At 44.6% G+C, this 21634-nt stretch overlaps 1 protein-coding gene across 2 annotated transcripts in view; it reads right to left on the reverse strand.

The window, feature by feature from the left end:
- PRDM1 (PR/SET domain 1) overlaps positions 1 to 21634 on the reverse strand; it is a 99457-nt gene that overhangs the window by 40362 nt on the left and 37461 nt on the right. The window lies entirely within an intron of this gene.

Genomic DNA, 21634 nt, shown 5'->3' on the forward strand with positions numbered 1-21634 from the left:
TCTCAGCTTTGTGATTGATATTTTGAAACCTGAGTCAAGTAACACAGAGCCCTGGCCTGACCATACCGTTTCAGTGGCAAACTGCTTGATGGATTTGTCATCACTGCAACAACCCCGTGTTTAAACACAGTCTGCCAAGCTTATCATATTTGCAGATTAAAAATATGACCTTTACAAGTGAAATAAAAGAACTCTTCCCCCCCTCCACCCCCCTCCTTCATCTCCTCCCTCTGAGTCTTTAATTAAAACCACAAAGCAACACACGTATCCCTCCTGCTTTCTGCAGGAGTTTGGGATTCCTCTCTCAAATATTACACAGAGCAAATGAACCTTTCTGAGGCAGTGATTTGCCAGGCAGTAAATTCTCCTTTCCAAACCTGCCGTCTTCATTAAAATCTTATTTGCTTGGTAATCTCCTTTGATCGCTAAAGTTATAAGAAGCCCCCTCCTCTTCTCTTGATACTATCAGTGTAGCTTTTGACCAGAGAGCGTGATGAATTAAATGTATGACAGATATGACAGGTGAGGAGTGCTTGGAGAGGGCTTAAACAGCAGGGATAAGACAAAGCCCCCATTTAAGAACAAAACCCCTACCCGATGGCTAGCCCGTTAATGACCAACCACTCTATTTGTCCTGGTGGATGAGGAGCAAGCTGATACTACAGACAAAGCTTTGTTAGCCAAGGGGCTGTTCCTCAATCAGGCCACACAACCAACTAATTGAAATGCCTACTTTTCCCCCTCAGGATTTGATACAGAAGCTAGGAGGTTTGTAGGTATACTCTTTTTCTCTTTTTTTGCTTGCTTTCTTTCTTCTCCTCCCCTCTATAACGTATTAATTCAGCCACCACAAGTTTACAGCTGGACTAAGTGGAATTACAGCATATAAACCTGAAAATCTATCTGCAGGGATCCAGCTAAGCCCTGGAGAGAGACAAGTCCAGCAATACAAATCCAAGGAATTTTGGAAGTCAATCCATTAGGATTACTAGGCCTTTGATTTTGGAAGTCTCAGGCTCAAAATATGGAAGCGATGAACTCTCAATCTTCCTTCCTTTTAGCCTCTTTTCAGAGGCCTTGCTGACCCCATTTTCCCCCCTCCTCTATTAAAACACATTGATAAATACAGATGAATGATGTTGGCTTTCCATTATATTTGTCATGGAGGAGGACAGGGAAATATCTACTTTCCTGAACTCACTGTTACCATGCCCTTTAAAATTTCATGCATATTTCCTATGTGTTTAGAGCTGTCAGAATCAAACTCATTGTCCTTCTCCTCAGCTAAAGGCCACACTCCCCCTTTAAAGTTCAAGATAATTTTCAGCACACTGGGCTGAAACACTACACAAGAGTTTTGGGCTCTAGTTACTTTGAGCTGCTACCCAGAGGTGAAGAAATCTCTATGCCCCCCTGCAGACCAGGATTATGTCCTCCACAGGCCTTAGCCTACCAATCTGTGGTTAGCAGAAGGCCAGCAGCTTCCCGAGGTAGGTGCCAACAGGACATTCATCATGCAAACCCAACTGTTACAGCAAAGGAAAATTAGATTACAGGGATGCAACAATGAACCTGACTTTGTTGTTGCTTTGGATATAATGGAAAACACTAACTGAAGCAAAAAGAGTCCTCATGTTCAGAAGAAATTCAGATTTTGTCTCTTTGTTCCTTTCTGTCCTGCCCTCGCCATGTGCTGAAGCTGAATCACAGGTGCTGGTATCAGGAAACCTGGGTTCTGTTCTTAGCTGCCACTGCTAACGTGGTTTCTGGCATGCCTTGCACCCTCAGTTTCCTGATATAAAAAATGCAAATATTCCTACCTGTTTCAGAAAGAGTGTGGTCTAGTGGTTTAAACCACAGAATCAAGACATCCGAGTTCTCAAACTGAACACAGCATCGGTGCCTGCTCTGGCTTTAAAGCGGCTCACTCTCACCTACCCAAGGGGTCAGCTCCCCCTGGAAAATGTGGAATGGCCAAACCCCAGACTTCCCAGTAAAACATCTGTGCTGCTTTCCAAAGTGAGTCATGTTTCTGGCTGGATGAGAGCTCAGCCTCACCTTGCAGTGAGATCGCTTACCTGGAGTGCAAGAGACTCTGAGCTATGGACAGCAAAGCTTTTGGGAGCTGCTCTCCTTAGCATGCTGTTCTGATCGTCTCTCTGAAGGCTTTTCCCCAGGCCACCCAGCAAAGCTGGCCTGACTCGGGTGCAGCCATCAGTGTCCTAATTCAGCAAGTGGAGGCTCAAGGTTAAAGTCTCAAGTCTTCACCAAGCAGGACAAAAGGGCTGAAATGAGAGCTTTTCCCTTCCCCAGGGAGCACTCTGTAGCTTTTGGCTAGGTTCAGCTGGTCTCTCATGCTCTCTCCTCCTCCACTTTGCCTCCACAGAAAACTCCCTGAGGTTCTGCTTCCCTTCTGCTCAGAGTAAGCAGCAATTTGAAAAATCACACAGGGCATTTAAAAACATTTCCTGCCTGGCACTACCTCATGGCTGTCTGGCTCACTGGACACTTGCTAGGGTTAATTAAACAATGCTTAGATACTCATAACATGCAAAATCCAAGAGAAGTGATAAGTGTTAACGTTACAAAGAGGCACTCAGAGAAAATAACCTTAAAGGAATTTAGAGCAAGATGTTTTAGCCTCACAGGAATATGGTTTCCTTCACTGCAGACTCCAATAAAGCCTAGAGAAGTTGTCACCAGCATCATCACTAAACTAGTACTGAAAAAAAAACCCAAACCCAGACTGGTTTCTAGGAAGAGACCACAGCAACACAGATCAATAAATTAAGGGAGGGAGAAACACCCCAAAAATGTTCATCTGAGGCATTTTGGTTTTGAATGCACCAATCCAAATGGAAGCTGCTTTTTGTTGAGGCAGCTTCCCAACCTCCCTATTAGATATAATGTTATAGTCTTATTACACATGTTGTCTACTAGATGTGCTCTGACTTTTATAGATGTCAACCCCATTTCTTAATTCAAGACATTTGTCTCTTGTGATCTCTGCGCCTCTGGGTTAGAGTTCCAGCCAAAGAGGTGAGCCAGCTCGTATCTGCAGTGCAGCCATAAAATCCTCCAGCACTGCATCCCTGAAAGCTGCTGCTGCCCTGAGAAAAGGCCTGGATTTTGTCTGTCTGCAGCTCAGCACCCAGAAAGGACGTTTTGCAGAAGGGTTCAGTGGACATCCAGGAAAACTGCTTTCAGGACCTTATCTGAAGGACAATACTTAACTTTCACCACCTGGGCCTGGCCCCTGAAAGGAAACAGTCACACTCAATTATTGTCTTTTTCTAGACAATTACTATTTAATCAAACCTCCAGCTGATATTAACTGGTGGAAAAAAGGCTATTTTTAGTCAGGACAGTGATTCCCCCTCACTCCTTTCATCTATGAGTAATGTATTTCCTTTTGCTCTCAGTACCACAAACCAGTCCCCACCAGATGCTCAGTATTAGGTAAAATTAAAAATGTGGGCATCATACCCTTTGAAAGATGCTTTGAACTCAGAGTAATATACCTAAACCCCACTATTTAAATTAAAGATATCCTGTCTCTCTGCTCTGTAGTTTTCCCTTTTATCAGAAGGGGAATTTCAGACCATTTAAAGGAGTTTTGGTTCAGCTCCACAGACCACACTTTCGACTTAACAACACATTGTAATTTCCTTTTAGCCACAAGAATAAAGCAAATGCATAGAAGCAACACCATAATCTTGTCAAGCACCCTCTTTTGTTTCCCTGAACAAGCCTGCTCAAGAAAACCTGAAGCCTAAGATTTTTAAGATGTTTAGATCATGAAATCCTTTTATTGGAAACAGACATGTGTACTTTTATGCATCTACTGATGGATCCCCACACATAAAATATGTTCCTACTCAATTCCTTTATGGAGAAGAACAGAGCAGTCTGCAACCTGCAGAGGTTTGGCAGAATTCAATCTCCTTGCCTCAGCATTTTACCTTTTCCAGACTTTTGCCCAGAATTTGTGTGGATACTGGAGGAAGCCCCAGCAATTCCTACACCCAGGCAGCACCTGCACCCAGACTCACCTGTGAGCTGGGCTCACTAGTTGCTGTCAGAAGCAAAACTCTCTGAGCAATGCAAAATAGACCCATTTCTTGTGGACCTCTAGGTAGGAAAAGGGCTCCTGCCCAGCTCATGCCATTTATTTGCACCTTTAATTCTCTTTTTTCCCCCAAACACAATGATTTAAATGCAACTGCTCCACCTCTGGAGAGCTACAGGACTAAAGCAGTTTGCTGAGCATAATCCAACTTTACGTTCCGTAAGGAAAACCTGCCCACCTTCACCTTCAGTCTCTTCCCTCTTGAGGTCACCACTGACAGCCCTCTGAACACAGGCAGAGGTTTAAGAGCTACCTCTTCCCTTTGGTGAGTGCCATGGCAAGGGGGAGCCGGCCTTGTTTGAGGTCCCACAGGACCAGGAGGCATACCCCACCACAAACAGCAAGGCCTCGGGGCACCCATGTGGGCACCCACATATGCACAGGCTATATCTGCCTCTGCAGACCCTGGCAGACCTCACTTGGTCCATGTGAGCTTCACTGAGATGCCAGTGAGGCACAGTCCCTGGCCACAGCATGAGCAGAGGGACCTGTCAGGAGCAAACTCAAGCAGCAGTCTGGTGACAGCGATGCTGAGCCTGCCGTGCTGAGAGAGGGCAGAGCAGCGCTAATGATGCCAAGGAAATGTACTTTGGGACAAAGCAAAGGGGCAAGTTAAGCATCTGTGAGTTCTCTTGGAGCAGGTTAGACAGTGATAGTAGGGCAGTTTATCCCCAGGAGCTTTCTCCTGGCTGGAGGTGTTGAGTTAACTGGCGGTGACCTCGCGCTGACCCACAGGCAGCATCTGCGAGCGGTGCGCGGCGGTGGCGGCCAGGAAGCACTTCTGCCAAACAGGGTCCTTTCAAAACACCACTCTGAAAAGCAACAGCTGAAGTGACCCAGGAGTCAGCTGCCCAGCCCCAGCCAGCATGGAGGACGTCTCCCTTCACCCTCCTGGGGTTTCATCCATCTTCATTTGCTTTTTCTTGCTGCCATTTCCTCTGACTTTTCAGACTCGGGACACTGGTAGCTATTATTCATTCTCTTGTTTCTTACCAGCCACACAGCCAAGAGCTGCAGCTTTCTATCAATAAATACCACATCAGTTCTTATAGAGCCATCCTTTTAATTGATGATTTTGGGTTTTTTTCTCTTCAGATATCTCTTAAGCAAAAGCAGGTTTGAAGGCGGTTTAGATTTCTAAGAGAGAAACATCCCAATGTGATCACTGGGGAGCCACAGACTCACTTGCTAATGAAAACTCTGAAGAGGAATGAAAATGTAAACTGAGCTATGAAGAAAGTTAATTGTCCAGACCATATGAGGTGAAGCAAATATGAACAAACATCTTCACTGTGCACCCTTCTGGTCTATAAAAAGAGGTGAAGAGGTGCAGCAGCAGGACCTGTCCCTTCCACCACGAACAATGCTGTAAACACCAGAGGCTCTCCAGTTTCCAGCTACAACAAAACATTTAGCTCTGAGTAATTCCAACCATTTTAGTCAGCAACTTGCAAAACTGTGTCACTTGTGCTCAGCTGACATCACTTTGAGTAATTTTGTTCCCACATCTGGTTAAGAGGAGACTTACAATAATATGTTTTGACTTTACAGAGGGGAGGGGGAAGGCTAGCCCTTCTCTTCCTCTGCATTTCTGGGTGCTTCTGGAGGGATGGGGGGAGAAAAGGAAGTGTTGGGAAGGGAAAAACTGGAGGAGAAATGGAAAGGCAAACAGAAGTGCTGGTGGCAGGTCTGGGTGTGGGATAACCTTCTCCACTCTAAGAGCAGACTCCAAAACTCTTCCACCTGAACCCTCCACCCCAAATGTGAGAAGGCAGGCTGTCCAGCTTGTCCAGCGGGCAGCAGTGGTGGGGAAGGCACACAAATGTGCAGCTGGTGACAAGAACCCCTCTGCTCAATAGGAAAGATGAAGGAGTCGGAGACTTTGCATAAGAGGAAGATCAAATGACTCCCCCAAGGGTTCACTGAAAGCAGACAGCAGGGACAGGAGCTGAACCCACGCATCCTGAATCACAGCTCTTCATCTCAATCACAAGAACCCCCCTTCCTCTTGTATGTTTTGCATTATCTAAGGTAATCAGGGAGACTGCCTTGCCCTCCTGAATCGAGAACTGGATACCAAACCTATAAATCACCTGGAGAACTCAGGGGGCAGTGGGCTCCAAAGAAATGACAAACCTTGCTCTTGTTGCAGAAGGAGGGTGTCGCTTCCTATGTTGGTCATCTGTGTTGAATCAAGATCAATTTAGATGGCAATAGGTTAGAAAATGCTGAGTCCTTCTCAGGAAACCCCCCATGTCTGTGCTTTGCTGCCAAGCCCGCAGAGCCAGCTGCAAGCCTGCTGGCTGTAGCAGAGCAAAGTGTCATGAGGGGCACTGCTGCATCAGGAGAGGGACACAGATACATCAGCAGCTAAGTTAATGAGCTTTACAGCTCAAAAGGCAAACAAATCTAAGTCCTGGGACATACTTACAGTTTCTAAGGCTATCTCAGTCACCACTCATGCTCTTGAAGGCCACTGAACCTTGTTCCATTATGCAACACAAGGATGATTTTTCTTGCCTTCTGGCTTTGCCAAGGTTGGGAAAGGATATGGCTGTGCTCCATAAATATGACATGGGGTAAACAGTAAGGGGCTATTTCTTGAGCTTTTTTTCAGCTGAAGAATGAAATTGATCTGAGCAAGTTTGGGCCAGAAGTTGTTTAGTGTGAAAGGGGCTTTTCTGTCACCACAGTGAAGGATCTTGGGACACCGAGCCATGCCCATTTACACCAGCCTGGTGTGACATATCCAAGCCTGAGCTCCTTAACCAAGTCCTGAAACTCTATCACAGGCTGTTATATTCTCATAGAATGGCTTCAGTTGGAAAGGATCTTGAAGATCATCCAGTTCCAACCCCCAGCCATGGGCAGAGACACCTCCTACTAGACCAGGTTGCTCAAAGCCTCATCCAGCCTGGTCTTAAACACTTGTTTAAGGCATCCACGATCTTTCTGGGTAACCCATTCCAGTGTCTCACCACCCTCATTGTAAAGAACTTCTTCTGCATGTCTTATCTAAATCTATCCTATCCTACCCTACCCCTGTCCTATCACCACAAGCCCTTACAAAAAGTCCCTCTGCAACCTTCTTGTAGCCCCCTTCACATACTGGAAGGCTGCCCCCAAGTCTCTCTGGAACTAGGCTGAACAGACCCAGCTTCCTCTGCCTGTCCCTGTAACAGAGGTATTAATATTTAATTGCCCAGGGACCCTTGGTGGCACTTTTTAAAGTCCCTGCTACATGCTGTGCCTAGTGGGGTAAAGAACAACTACATGAGAAAAGCAGCAAATGTTGGAAATGAAGATCATCCAACTGCACTAGAAAGGAACTGGGGGGAGGAAGGGGAAAGGAAACATGACTGATCCTTAAGGCAAAATAATTCAGACTTAGCTTTTTAAATGGAAAAAAATCTATATCTATTTTTTAAAGTCTTCCCTTTTCATCCCATACCCAGATGAAGGCAGAAACAAGCATTTCCTCCCCTGATGATGGAAGTGATACCAAGTATTATGTTAGTATTAAGTGAACCTCCCTCCCACCCATTCCTGTTGGTTTAATGTCATCTGCCTCAAATGCAATTAATAAAAGCGGGCTGTTCAGCTCCAACAAACTAAAGCCTTGCAAGTTTACAGACAGAATAGCTTCAGGCTCCTCCTAGGGTTGAGCAGACAGAATGTCTTTTGAATGGACTCAAAAGAAACACATTTTCACACCTGTCAGGCCTAGATTAATATCCCTGCTAATTGCACTTTAAGGACAGCCAATTAGTTCTAGTTATAGAAGCTCTCCTGGGTGAGGAGAGCAGCAGCCTGTTATCACCATCAGCACTCATTGTTCGCCTGAATAGATTTGTGTCCCAAACCCCGTGTACCTCAGTGGTTTGACTGGAAGCCCCACCACTCTGCACCCATTTATCCTCGGCCTGAAGCCGCTGTAATGACGATGGAGACAGCAGAGGTGCCCATGGTTGTAAAAGGAAAATAAACCAGTGCTATGCTGAGATGACAAAGCCCAACACCCATTTCCAAGCCAGGAGCATTTTGGTGAAATTTCCTAATTATGCCAACGTATTCTTTTGTCTCAGATAAAATCTTTTGGCTCTAGAGGGACGGTGCTTCCCTTGTAATAAAACACTTGTTCCTGCAAGGGGAGGAAAAAAAGCAACATCATAGAATCACAAATGAAACACTTCTGCAAGGAAAAAAAAACCCAGCACAGAATCACAGAATGATAGGGTTTGGGAGGGACCTCTGTGGATCATCGAATCCAACTCCCTTGCCAAAGCAGGATCACACAGAAATGCATCCAGGTGGGGCTTGAAAGTCTCCAGACAAAAAAAGACCCCACAACCTCTCTGGGCAGCCTGCTCCAGTGCTCTGCCACCTTTACAGTAGGAAGGGTTTTCCTCATGTTGAGGTGGAACTTCCTGTGTGAACAGTCCCAAGATCTCTCAGCCTTCCCTCATAAGACAATAATGTTGCTGATTTTGCAAAAGGGGGATAAGCAAAGTTCTGGCCTTGAAGCAGCAGCCTGAAGAGCGCCAAGCGCAGCGCCAGCACCACCGGTGGGGACGCTTGAAAACAAGTCAGGGACCAAGGGTTAGTCCAAGCCACTCGAACATGACAGGAAGGCTAGTTAATAAACACCAGCTAACCCCTCCAATTACAGCAATAAATTGTTCAATTGGTTAAATGTCCACAGGTTCTGCCCCAAACACCACTGTGAACTGTTTAATTAGCAAACTCTTGCATCACTGGACAAACAGCTCTGGGCCCGGGGGAAAGGAGGGGGGGTCATGCAGCTCCCCCTGGCAGGGCTCACCTCTGCAGCACCACAGCATTTCCATTACTCTATTTTTTTTTCCTTTTTAAACAGAATCGAGACTGCATGGGCCAAAATATGGCTTCATCACCATTCTTTCCACATCGGTTTTGTGTCTTTTGATAAGGCACCCCACGAGTTGCAGCTTCCCACCTGCCCCCAAGATTAGATAGCCGCACACGCGCGGCAGGTTGCGCAGCACAAGAGATACCGAGGGGCTGGAAACTGCATGCTGCACAAAACAGACCTGCAGACGAAAAGTCAGCAAGCTTGTCTCTTGGGAATACTTAACACACTCCATTTGGGATTATCTCCCCAAGAGTTAAGAGCATTCAAAGCCTTATAAACTGATATTGGGGGTTTCATCCAGATCGCTGCTGGCTACGAAGGGTACTTCGGAGCACAGCCAGGAGAGCAATGCCACTCTAAGATTTAAAACAGCTCTGATACCAAAACAGGGTTTGAGAAAAGCTATTTTACAAAATAAAATGTTATTAAAAAAAAAAAACACCTAAGAAAATTTCTAGCAGCTGCAGTGACAAGTTGATCACCGAGGATCAATTCAGAGTTAAAAACTCACATGAGATGCTGACCTTTGATCACTTTGATGAACCATTGACTTTCCATACTCTGTTACTAACTATAAACCACACACTGATGCAAGGGGGGAAAGGCCTGGGGTTTGATTTGTGTATTAATTAGATCCCTCTAGCAGGGACTTCACGTCTGAGAAACAAGCACAGGACAGAAGTAGTTTGCTGTGTTTACACAACGACAAGAAATTGCATTTCCCCAGTGAACTAAACAGAGGTAAATTCATCACAGTTGGAAGTAAAACACAGACAGCATTTGCCTGTGGGAAGCTGGAAGTGATTGCTCCCTGTCTCTCTAGCAAAAGTATTTCTTTAGGAAAGGGCTTTAGGCAGAGATGTTTATTTAGAAGCAATTATTTTTTTTAATAATGTTGAGGAAATCTACCATTTTGCTTTTCTGCCTGAGAGGTCAGGCCTGGATCCTCAAAGGATATTCAAAGCACAGTCTATTGGGGGGAGGCTGAGGGTGGACTGTCTCCCACCCTCCACTTTGCAAAAATGCACAAATGGTATCACTGAACTCAGCTCAGGATGCTTGTGGCTGAGCCTGCTGGCTCCTGGGAGTCTCCTGAGCAGCACATTCTCCCAGTGAGCCACCTGGAGAGCCTCAATATCTAACTCAAGCTTGAAGATTCTTCTCCAGGTTACCTGCCACAAGGATCCACATCCACTCCGGGAAACCTGTAGGTTGAGCAGTGTGTTACTGCCACATGTTTGAGGACATAATGATCTCGTTTGATGGCCTGCATCTTGCAGAGCTAAGCAAAGTAAACTCCTAAATCTGGATTCACAAAAAGGCTTCTGTTGCCTCCAGCAGTCACTGGGTCAGTCTTGTTCAGAGTGATTTGAATGCAGATTTCAATCTTTATGTTGTGAGACCCAACAGAGAAGAAACGCTGCAGAGACCCTTTGCTGCCAACAAATTACATCAGCTACCTCATGTTTGTACATGGTGCTCAATGCTGAAGAAAACAGTTCTATTCTTAAATCAGTACCATTAAAAGCAGTGAACTGACTTAAAGAGCTTGCTGAATCCAGAGGTTTAATGTCTGTGCCTCCGGAGTGGACAATTTAGACCTACTCTTCCTTCCACCACTACCCCCAGCCCCCCCCCCCCCCCCAAGTTTTGTAAAGCAAATTAACATCTCTGAGAAGTCTGGGGGTCTCAGGACAGGCTTCTGTTGACACAGATTAGCTTGGCCTCACTGAATTAAAGACTGGAGCAGTTCAGGCCATTGGGAATCCACGGGGGCAGTGTGAAGAGAAACCGCAAATTAGGAAAAGAATAGAGAACACAATACCAGCACTGATGTCCTGGCACCCAGGCTTTTATTCTGGAGATAGTTTACAAGCAGTTCGTAACCTTTGGACTCCAGACAGTCGGTAGAACCAACAGGAGGAAGAGGAGGAGGAGGAGGTTCAAGATTTGGTCTGAACTTTCCATCCAGCCCCAGCACTGTCAATATTTGGAAGGTGCACTGGAACTCATGAAGCATCCATAAAATGAAATGTTGGTAAAACAAAACAACCCCCCCCTGAAACTCGTATTCATAAAGTCATTTATTACTTTGATCCAAGAAGGTATTAAGGAGATAAAGATTTATAACTTGGCTGTGCTTAAAAGAGGAATTTCCCAGCGAAATAGTTACTGCCTTTTTGTCTGACAGACACGGATCCAAACCCAGCTTCTCAGTCCAGACTCCTCATTTCAGATACACTTCCAACATTTTCATTTCTGACCTTAGACTTTCTGCATTTAACAGAGTAATGTTCATAGAAATGGTCCAAGTGTGACTTTTCTGCCTAATCAAAAAACCTGACCAAAGAATTCACAAACCAAACCCCTCTGTGCTTCAGGCCTGTCAAGATTTCATCCATCTCTTTAAAATGCCTTCAGTTTTCCTTCGTTCTCCACTAAAAACCAGTTCAGTTATCACATCAAACCCCTACTCATGCACGAATAAGTCTGTCAAGAATAAAGTACTTTAACAAATTCACTTCAGGCTACAAATGAAGGTTTTGTTCTCTGATAGTCATTTTTAAAGGCTGAAGGAGAAAAGAATTATAGCTGTGGATTTTACTCTGTGAATGAAAGATTCTTAAGCTAATCATTCTGTACTCCGGAGGCTTTCATGACATGTTAACTAGAAAGTGACATTTGCTGTTAACTTAATTGACAGAGCTTTGGTGCAACCGAAGCCAAGGCAAGCAGACTGTTAATAAACAACATGAAAATAAAGAGAGTTGCAGTTTAATTCATCATTTTGTTTCTTCTCCCAGGTTTCATGTTCTAAGTCACATGGGACTTCATTGAAATAAATGTACTTACACCAGGGCAAGGACAACCTAAATGAGGAGGGAGTTGAGTGCTCAGCAGCGTTTTATCTGGTCAATAAAAATACCTTAAATGCATCAAATTCTAACTCCTGTCCTGAGCAGAGGCTTCTATTGTGTGCAGTAGGTGCTCTACAGTTATAAATCCACTACTTTCTTTGAAGCTAGCAATCTCATTTGTTTGTAGAAGCAGGTCATTTAATTCAGCAAGGGAGGAAAAGTTAGTCTGGAAAAAAAGTAATCACAAAGAGACAGTTTCTAAAGTCCTTGGTATAACTCCCACTAGCCATGGTCAGAAAGCTGAAATACCAACTTACTCTGCCTGTAACTGTGAGAAAACAATACCCATTGCTTCTGCTCTAGGTGTGCTTTTGAACCCTTCCATACTGAGTTCTGCCTTTCTATCTGTAGGAAGGAATTATTTGCTTAGGCTTCACAAAACTCTGCTGTCCTTATCTCAAATGCATAGAGAAAATTTGTGTTTGCCATTAATAAAGAGAGAGAGAGAATTACAACTCATTCAGAACCAGCATGCAAGAGTTGCTCAGATTGAAGATACAAACTCAACCCATTTAGAAGTTGAGACAATTCATCAAGCTGCCCATGCAGTGCTGTCACTGCAAGAACTCTGCTCGGCTGAGAGGTCTCCCTGCATATAGAAGAGCACATTGTTGCCTTGGTACGAGTTCAGAAAGCAAGACTGTCGCCCCATATGCCTCATGGGAAGTGATACCCACAAAGTTTGCAAAGCCCCCAGCATAGAAGCAAGATCCAGAGAGTTTTGACTCACCTGCTCTATTAGGTTTTTGCCTTGTATAGAAAGCTCAAAGTTTCAGCACTATCTTGCCCCTTCATTCACCGTACAGAGTATCTCCACATGGGAACCTCCTGTGCAAAGCATGATCTTGCCTAGTTCTCTCCCCTTTCTCACAGCGTGGAAGCAAAGCTACGCCAACTATCCTGAGAAGCTTTGTGCTGCATGGAGCACCTGTTCAGACAACAGTCAGTTAAAAAATCAAAGTAACAGCTGAGTTGAGGTCAGCCACCCTACCAACTTCAGGACATACTCAGAGACCCCACTACCCTCATCCCTCCTGTCTTTATGTGAAAATAGCAGCTCCAGTAATGTGATGCCTTCCTCCCCTTCCCTGTTTGAGCAGGCAATGAAAGCCCTCCCGCTGCCTTCTGCTCCTAAGAAGAAAGCATGACTCTCCAACCTGCACTATGCCTGTCTGCAGAAATAAGACAACCCATCCCACACTGATAGCGTTTGTTTAAGGAGTGCAGGTTCAACAGAGCCGGTTAACCATTAGCTTGCACCCCTACAGATCATATTACACTCACTATGCACACTTGTTAAGGTATCCTCACATGAAGTTTAGTCTAAGAGCAGCACTCGGCGCGGGCAGTCAGTCTTCTCTGAGCATCCCTAAAGGGGAACACTGACTGCCCCAGCACAGAACACCCAGGCAGCACAAGCTCCACCTCTCTAGATTGTCAAAGACTTCACTTACACAACTCCAATGTTTATTACTGATACCACCCCAACCCCCACCCCAAAGGAATTAACAAGCACTAAAAAACTCCTGCTCGGTGTTTGCGGATTTAGAAACTTCCCTCAAACCAGTTCTAGGCAAACATTCTCCCACATTCATCCATGAAGCTGTGCAGCTCTAGAGGCTGAAAAGAGCAAAAAGAGAGTGGAAAGTTACCCCATTTCTGCATTTCTTCTCGTCCCAGGGTCTCCCAAGTTACTCATGCTGGTCAGAAAACCTCTCAGTGCTGACATCCCTTTGTATGAACCTAAATCTTGAGAGAAACTTTAGCTGCAGTGATACTCTGTCATGTCACACAAATTACTCTGTCAAGCCCAAAGCAGAAGATTTATTATTATGCACTTCTGTTACAAAAGCACCTAGGAGCCACAAGCCAGAGCACTGTGCCAGGCATTATGTAAATGTGTAGAAAGGAATCTCACCATCACCTCAAAGAGTCTGCAATCAGATAGAGAAAGGAGGGGGAGACACAAAGTGAAAGAAAGGGAAGTGGAGTTACCTTTCCAATAGAGTCTGCATTGAGGCTTAGGATGATTAAGCTTCTTCTCTTGCAACTTCAGACTTAGCACAGCAGCTACGAATGTTAGAGGGCTTTTTGTGCATGCCAGGGCTCACCACCCCCGGGAGTGAAGCACAAGGGATTGTCAATCTCCAGTAATTTAGTCTAAAACAGATGTAGGAAGTGATGGCACATCCCTGCTATGTCCTACCCACGATGTCAACGACCTCAGCTTTACTCCATTTTACACCTATGCACCCTTCTCCTTGTGACAGTTGGTGCTACCCTCTTCCTGGTTTATATTAATTCAAGATCCAAATCTAGTGCCTAGCTTTTCAATCTTTGCAGCACAAATAAGATTAATTTTTAATTTTAAGGCCCTGATTCAGCGAAACATTCAACTCTGTGCTTAATTCTATCCCTATTCAGTAAAGTACTTAAGTATTTGCTTAATTCTCATTTGCTCCGCTGAGACTTGAACATGTGCTTAAAGATAAGCCTCTTCTTAAGTACTTTGCTGAACTAGGGCCTAAACTGTGACCTAGGAGCCAGGAAGAGAAGGGGGGGGGGAAAAAATAGATCAATACTGTCCAGTGTTATTTCCTCACAAGTATTAAGGTAGCTGAAAGGAAAAGATGATGAAAAATAAACATTGGCACACTGGTTTGAGTAGTCCACACAGTTAGTCCAGGGGGGTTATGGGAAGAGACACACTTGATAAAACCCTCCTAAGAAGTATCTCTGCACATTTTCCTTTTTCTTGCCCATTTGTACCTACAAACACACATTACAGCAATCTGTTGAACCAGCCACTCTCCAGTTCTGTAACTGGAATCTTGAGGTTTTTCAAGCTAGGTACCTGATGATTAAATATAAAATAAGATACAGAGCAGAATCCAATTTAATAAGTACAGCTGAATAGAATTCTGGTTTGTATTATCTTAAGACAAAAACAATGGAGGAACTGGAAAGATACCAAGGAAGAGCCCTCTTGGTAAAAAGCAAAGGAAAAAATAGATACTGGAACTCCACTAGGAAGAAATTCCTAGAGTTTGGTCCTCATCAACAGAGATCATAGAATTGTCAGGGTTGGAAGGGACCTCAAGGATCAGCCACTTCCAACCCCCCTGTGCCCTGGGCAGGGACACCTCACACTACAGCAGGTTACTCACAGCCACAACCAGCCTGGCCTTAAAAACTTCCAGGGATGAGGCTTCCACCACCTCCCTGTGCAACCTGTGCCAGTCTCTCACGGGGAAGAATTTCTTCCTAACTTCCAATCTGAATCTGCCTAGTTCTAGTTTTGCTCCATTCCCCCTAATGCTCTGAACTAAACCAGGCTACTCACAGCCCCATCCAACCTGGCCTTAAACATCTCCAGGGAGGGGTTATCCACAACCCCCCTGAACAGTCCATAAAGGTCTCATCATGGGTGGATCCTGGGGCCAGCATAGAGGTGACACAAGACTAGGATCAAAGAGGCCCTTGGCAGGTAGAAGGAGATGTAGCTACACATCCAAGCTCAGGCTAAGATAGCAGAGAAGGCAAAATATTTCTTTATTTCAGAAAAAGATTGGCTAGTGGCTTATTTTGTTCTGTATTTCTCTGCCCTATCCTCATGACCCTGAATCATTCAATAAAGCATTCTTCTCCAGTGGCAAGCTCCTAAGCTGACCAAACACACTCCTTTTACTGCAGGCTCGCTGTTCAAACTAAAGCCACCCTGCCTGTTTCAAGGGGATCAGTATCGATTCACCTGACATGGACAGAAAATATTGAGAAGCTCTGAGTCATGAAAAATACCTGCAGACAAAACCTATGCTCTGCTCCTTTCAACAATGCACCTCTGTAATTTTACTGGGGAAAAAAAAAAGAGTTTGGTCAAGCCCAAACTGCTACACTGCAGAGAGGTGCCTCCACCATGTGTGTGCCCACACATGTGGAACTGGGTGCCCCAGGTGACTTCCACCCTCAGAGGAAGCATTTTGCCAGAAGGGTCTCCTTCTCACAAATAAAGGCCAAACACGTGTCACTGGCAGGTCTTCTGCTGGCAAGCCTTTCATGCCAGCTGCTGCTCTTCCTTCAGGAACTGCTGCAGGCTGTGGTCACTCTTTTCATCTACCTTTTGATTTCCAGAAAGCAGGAATGCTATTTAATCCTTGCAGTTCCCAACTTACCCACATGCCAAACTTCATGCACTGTGAAGAGTTCCACTGAAGCCTGACTTAGGGAACATAAAGCTAAAACACATGCCTGCATATGTTTTAACCTGAGCATTTACTGGCTCTTCCCCTTTTGATGGATCCACCACACTGTAAAGATGGATGTTTAGAAAAAAAAAGCTTTGAAGATGAGAGATGCTCCCTGAGTACATGTGTGGGGTAAGGGAAGTGGAAAGGGCCAGAGACACAGATCACACTGCCTGCTCTGATGTTTGCCATAGAAACCACACATCATTATTAGCAGCTGTAGGATTCCCAAGCTTACGTGGCTGAGGTAGTTCCTCATGTTTTGGATGAGCACAGCCAGAGAGCAGAAGACGCAGTTTCTAAGCCCCCAACTCAGTTTGGTCCTAGAAAGGAAGATCATAGAATGGCTTAGGCTGGAAGAGACCTTCAAGATCATCCAATCCAACCTCTCTGCCACAAGCAGGGACACCTCTAAACTAAACCAGACTGCTCAAGGCCCCATCCAACCTGGCCTTGAACATCTTCATCTTAGAAGGGAGGTTTTCACAAGAAAGAGAGTTTGCCCATAGGAATGGGCTGCCCAGGGAGCGGGTGGGGTTGATGTCCCTGGAGGTGTTTAAAACAAGGCTGGATGAAGCACTTGGTGCCATGGTCAAGTTGATTAGTTAGGGCTGGGTGATCAGTTGGACTTGGTGATGTTGGAGGCCTCTTCCAACCTGGTTGATTCTGTGATCTCCAGGAAGGGGGTATCCACAAGCCCTCTGGACAGTCCCTTGCAGTCTTGCCACCCTTGCAGTGAAGAATTTCTTCCTAAGATATCCCACACAAACACACCCTTCCTTGGGAGGCTCTGCTGCAGCCGTGGCCACGCTCACCATCAACATGCACAACCACCCCTCTCAATGTGGCCTTTGTCTCGCTCTCTCTCGCCTGTGCAGCAGTGGTCATGTCCAACGGCCGAGAGAGAGGATGGTGAAGGGATGAAAAACGTTTAATCTGTCCTCCTGTTGTCAGAAGGGTAGGAAAGGTCACCCAGCGCTCCCCTTCAATCAGGCACAGAGGCAGCTACCTGCTGTCCCCTCCCGAGCTGCTGAAGCTGTGGAGGTATAAACTATTCTCCAACAAAAAGAAACTGGATCACTTGCCCGGGGGAGCCAGAACGTTTGTTCTGAGGACAATGAAAGACAGCTTTGATCAGCAGGGGCCTGCAGACAGCAACCCCACCTCAACGCCGTTCCAACGCCTGTATCGGCCTCCTTCCTCCTGCCAGGCTGCATGTCAGGCTAATCAGTTTGATCTGACAGATTTTAATTAAATTAATTAAGGCCTTTCTGAATGGACTTGATTAGTGTTCCATAGAGGAATCTCTGGTGAAAGGAAACCCTGTCCTCAAGCAAGGCACTAATATTTTTCCTCATCTCAGGAGGAACGAGAATTTTCTTGGGTTTTCTTAGATGATGATGATGATGATGATCTTCACACTACTAATAAAAATGTTTTCTATTATATTTTATGATTTTAATATTTTATATAATTTTTTATATATATCTGCAGTGTTTTGAAGATTTTACATAGATTTTAAAGCATTTCTGGTTTATGGGATGCTTTCTGAAGCCTGGCACCCACTCAGATGAAATGAACAATTGCCTTTAACACACAGATGGAAGGTTTGCATGTCCTCCTCCTCCTCCTCCAAGCAATTTTGTTACTGCCAACTCCAGCATTTCAAATGTGACCACTTATCCTGATTGAAACAGAAATGAGCAAAAACTCAAGGTGCCAAATAATCCTGATCACTTCCAGTCAAGAGGAGGCTCAGGGGAGACCTTATTGCTCTCTACAACTACCTGAAAGGAGGTTGTAGCCAGGTAGGGGTTGGTCTCTTCTCCCAGGCAACCAGCACCAGAACAAGAGGACACAGTCTCAAGCTGCACAAGGGGAAGCTTAGGCTCGAAGTGAGGAGAAAGTTCTTCACAGAAAGAGTAATTGGCCATTGGGATGTGCTGCCCAGGGAGGTAGTGGAGTCTCCATCCCTGGAGGTGTTCAAAAAAGGATTGGATGTGGCACTTGAAGCCATGGTTTAGTCAATCATGAGGTGTTGGGTGATAGGTTGGACTTGCTGATCTCTGAGGTCTTTTCCAACCTTATTGAATTCAACCTGAGAGGAAGGAGCAGTCATCTTGTTGTGGGTGAAAGGATGCTAAAAGCTCAGGTGCTGAAAACCCCACTACATCTACCAACACTTCCCTCTCCTCTGAAATCAGCATGGTCACCCAAAACACTTGATCTTGAAGTGTCAAACGATGGCGTGCCCTACAACAGTTTTCTTCTGGCACAAGCTGAAGAAGGGAAAGGAACTCTGAGGTAGGAAGGGATTGAGTTTGGAAAGGAACTCAAGGAGGAAAAAAAAAGGCAATAGGGAAAGGACAGAGAAAGGGTGGAGCAATGAGTTGGAGGATTAAGACACAAGGTGCTCTGAGGGAGAGTGAATGAGAAAACAAGAGGTGAGGTTGATGTCCCCCAAAGAAAAGAACTAAAAGATCCTGAAAAAGAGAAAATCATGTTTGCAGGCTCTGACATCATTAAATAAGAGGAAAGAAGAAAATAAGCTCATTAGCATTTTTCTTCCATGCCCCTCTCTTTGTTTTGTTTTCCCATTTCATTTTCAACATCTCTGTGATGCCACACGTCCCAAGAACAGCCTGTGTTTTGCTGAGTCAGCACCCATTTATGTTTCAATAAACAAAAGCTGTTCCAGTTTATCTGCTGGGGAGTCTGAATCCTGCAGACCCAAATGCATTTATTTTATTTGGGGTGTGGTTTTCTGACCTTTAAAGTTATCTCTTCTGAGCCTGAGCCAATAATTGAAGCCTCTTCATTGTACTGAGACTAGATTTACATGTCAATGCATGAATTCCAGGCTCAAAAACGTACCTGGTTGCAGCATCTACTTCAGCTTATTCTCAGGACCACACTCAGACAAGAAATACAAATTGGCTGCAGTGTAATTCTGTCTAGTAATTGCCACAGAAACATCTGGTTTGGGGACTTTTGGGGCTATTTTATACATGCTTCAAGGGAAGAGCACGGATAAAGAGGGACAGATTTGCCTTTGCAGGGAACACACAGCCCCCCTCCACCCCACCCCCCCAAAAAAGGAGCTTTGTTTAATACATTATACAAAGAAAGACAGGTTGCAATAAAAAAGACACATCCAGGAAGAAAAAAAGAATTCAGTGTGACTGACCTTCAAGTTCCCTCTGCTCTTTCATTAACTGTCCACTGAGGTGATCCCTGGCCAAATACAGGCAATTCAGAGCCTGTCATGGAATTACAAGATGAATTAGGAACTGCTGCCACAAATTTACAGCCACCAAGGTCTCTGCTGATTAAATTTTCCCAGACTTGGAAAGTAATTTCACTGGAAACACTCTTAATGTGGCCCCACCATCAGCATCAGGACAAATGTGGAAGGGGAGTAACACTTTTCCCTTCCAGTTATGGGGTGGTTGGGTGGTGGTGGTTTTTTGTTGGGTTTTTTTCTCTTCCCCATGTGATTTGTAAGCAAATAGACATAATTTCAGCCAGTGTGAAAAAAAGGGCCAGACCTAACATGGATTGTTTGCATCCTAGAAAACTTTACAGGACAATCTGAGTTTCCAGCTGCCTTGAGGAGAGCTGACTCCTGCATTTTAACTTCTGGCTTGCAGAGCTTATTAAAGCGACTTCAATTATCACACTGAACAATTACTGACTCACAGTGAAATCAATTGAAAAGCTAATGTAGTTGAAACTGTACACAGATAGGCTTACTCCAGGTGAGTAACTTCTCATGCATGAGTAGTGTCGCCGCTCTCGGTGGCACAACTCATGTGCATAAGTATTTGCAAAACCAGGGCCTCAGATTGTAAAGTCACCCAAGCAGAAACCAGATCTTATCTGCCTGTAAAGCACCTGGCAGTGCACCTATCTTTGCCACTACATAAATTAATTATCATTAACATCTGAATTTTGTCAGCTCCAGCACTCTCCCCTAACCTCAAACATCAAATTTATACCCGGAGTGACATTTGTGCACAGTGCATGACAATAATTGGAACAAGTTTTGATTGAGCTCCTGGTGTCAGGTTGCAGATGTGAATATTTTAACTGGTTTTGGGGGGGTTTCATGTAGAGCTGCCTCCAAAATTTGAGTACAAGGTGAACATGTGTAAGACATCTGAGAAGCTTCTAAGGTCTGAGGTCTGGGTGGGGCAAGGGAAATCTTTAAAGGTTAAAAATATACCAAATTGAAATCCTGAAACATTTTGACCTTTAAACGGAACCTTCCTCCCCTCCTGAGGTTTAAGATAAGTTCAGCAAACAAAATTTCACCCTGGGCTTGACACATAATCTGCTGAATTGCTGAAGAAATAAACAAACACTTTTTCCCTTAAAAAAAAAAAAAAAAGGTAAAAAAGCAAAAGAAGAAAGAGATCTCAACATGGCTGTAGGGGAAAGACAAACTCCACTGCTTATAACTGCTGGTGATGGCATCTACACACACAAGTTTAGAGACAAGGTAAAGCCCTCTCAGATTTTAACAGGAAATACAAACTGAGAAAGACAGAAAGAGTTGTGAAATAGCAGCTGAAAGATAAGGAACTCCCAAGCAAGAGGACTTTTGGTCATCTGAAGAAAAGGATAGTCATCTTCCTTAATCATTTCAGACTGATTGCTTCAGTTTGCCAAGCTCACATTTCAATAGGTTTTTACTGCTGAACCTACAGAAACAGCCAGGAATTGGGGTGGGAAAAAGATGGGAATGGAAGTGCCACTCAGTTCACTCAACCCTTTTGGTGCACCTCAGCTAGCAGCTCTTAAGAGTTGTCAGTTTCTCCCTGCAGAATTCCGGCTCCAGATTTCATTTCCAGTGACAAAACAAACAAAACAACAACCCCCCAAAACAGCAACAGCAGCAAAACCCCAAACACACCCAAGTTTACTTAATCCATGACAGCAAGTAAGTCAAAAGGGAATATATATATATATATATATATAATTCTTCCTTTCTTCCCCCTCCTCTCCTTTTCCCTAGGAAAAATTTGAGGAGAACATTTCCATGTGTGATTATTTGCTGTTAAGCAAATGCTATTCATCACGGCAGCAGCTGCTTTATCTGCCTTGGATGGGTACTCAGCGCTACTCCTCTTCTCCTCTGCTTTCTCTTCTGAGGTCTATCCTTTGCTAGTGGATTACTTAGCTCCTTTATCAGGCACGAAATACTTCAGTGAACAATGAAAGTTACAACGTGCTCACCAGACCAAAACTAAATGGAAAGAGAGAGAAATAAACAAACCCAATACATTAAAAAAGAAGAAGAAGGAGAGGAGTAAACTCTTCCCTCTTTTGTTTAGGTGAGACAGAAATCCTGATTCACTAATCCCATGCCAGCAGAAACATTCATTTTAACTACAGCCACAAAGATTAAATTACACATTGCACAAAAAGACTGCCTCATTATAAAGGGGGG

Source organism: Dryobates pubescens, chromosome 28, assembly GCF_014839835.1.
Source record: "Dryobates pubescens isolate bDryPub1 chromosome 28, bDryPub1.pri, whole genome shotgun sequence".
NCBI classification, from domain to species: domain Eukaryota; kingdom Metazoa; phylum Chordata; class Aves; order Piciformes; family Picidae; genus Dryobates; species Dryobates pubescens.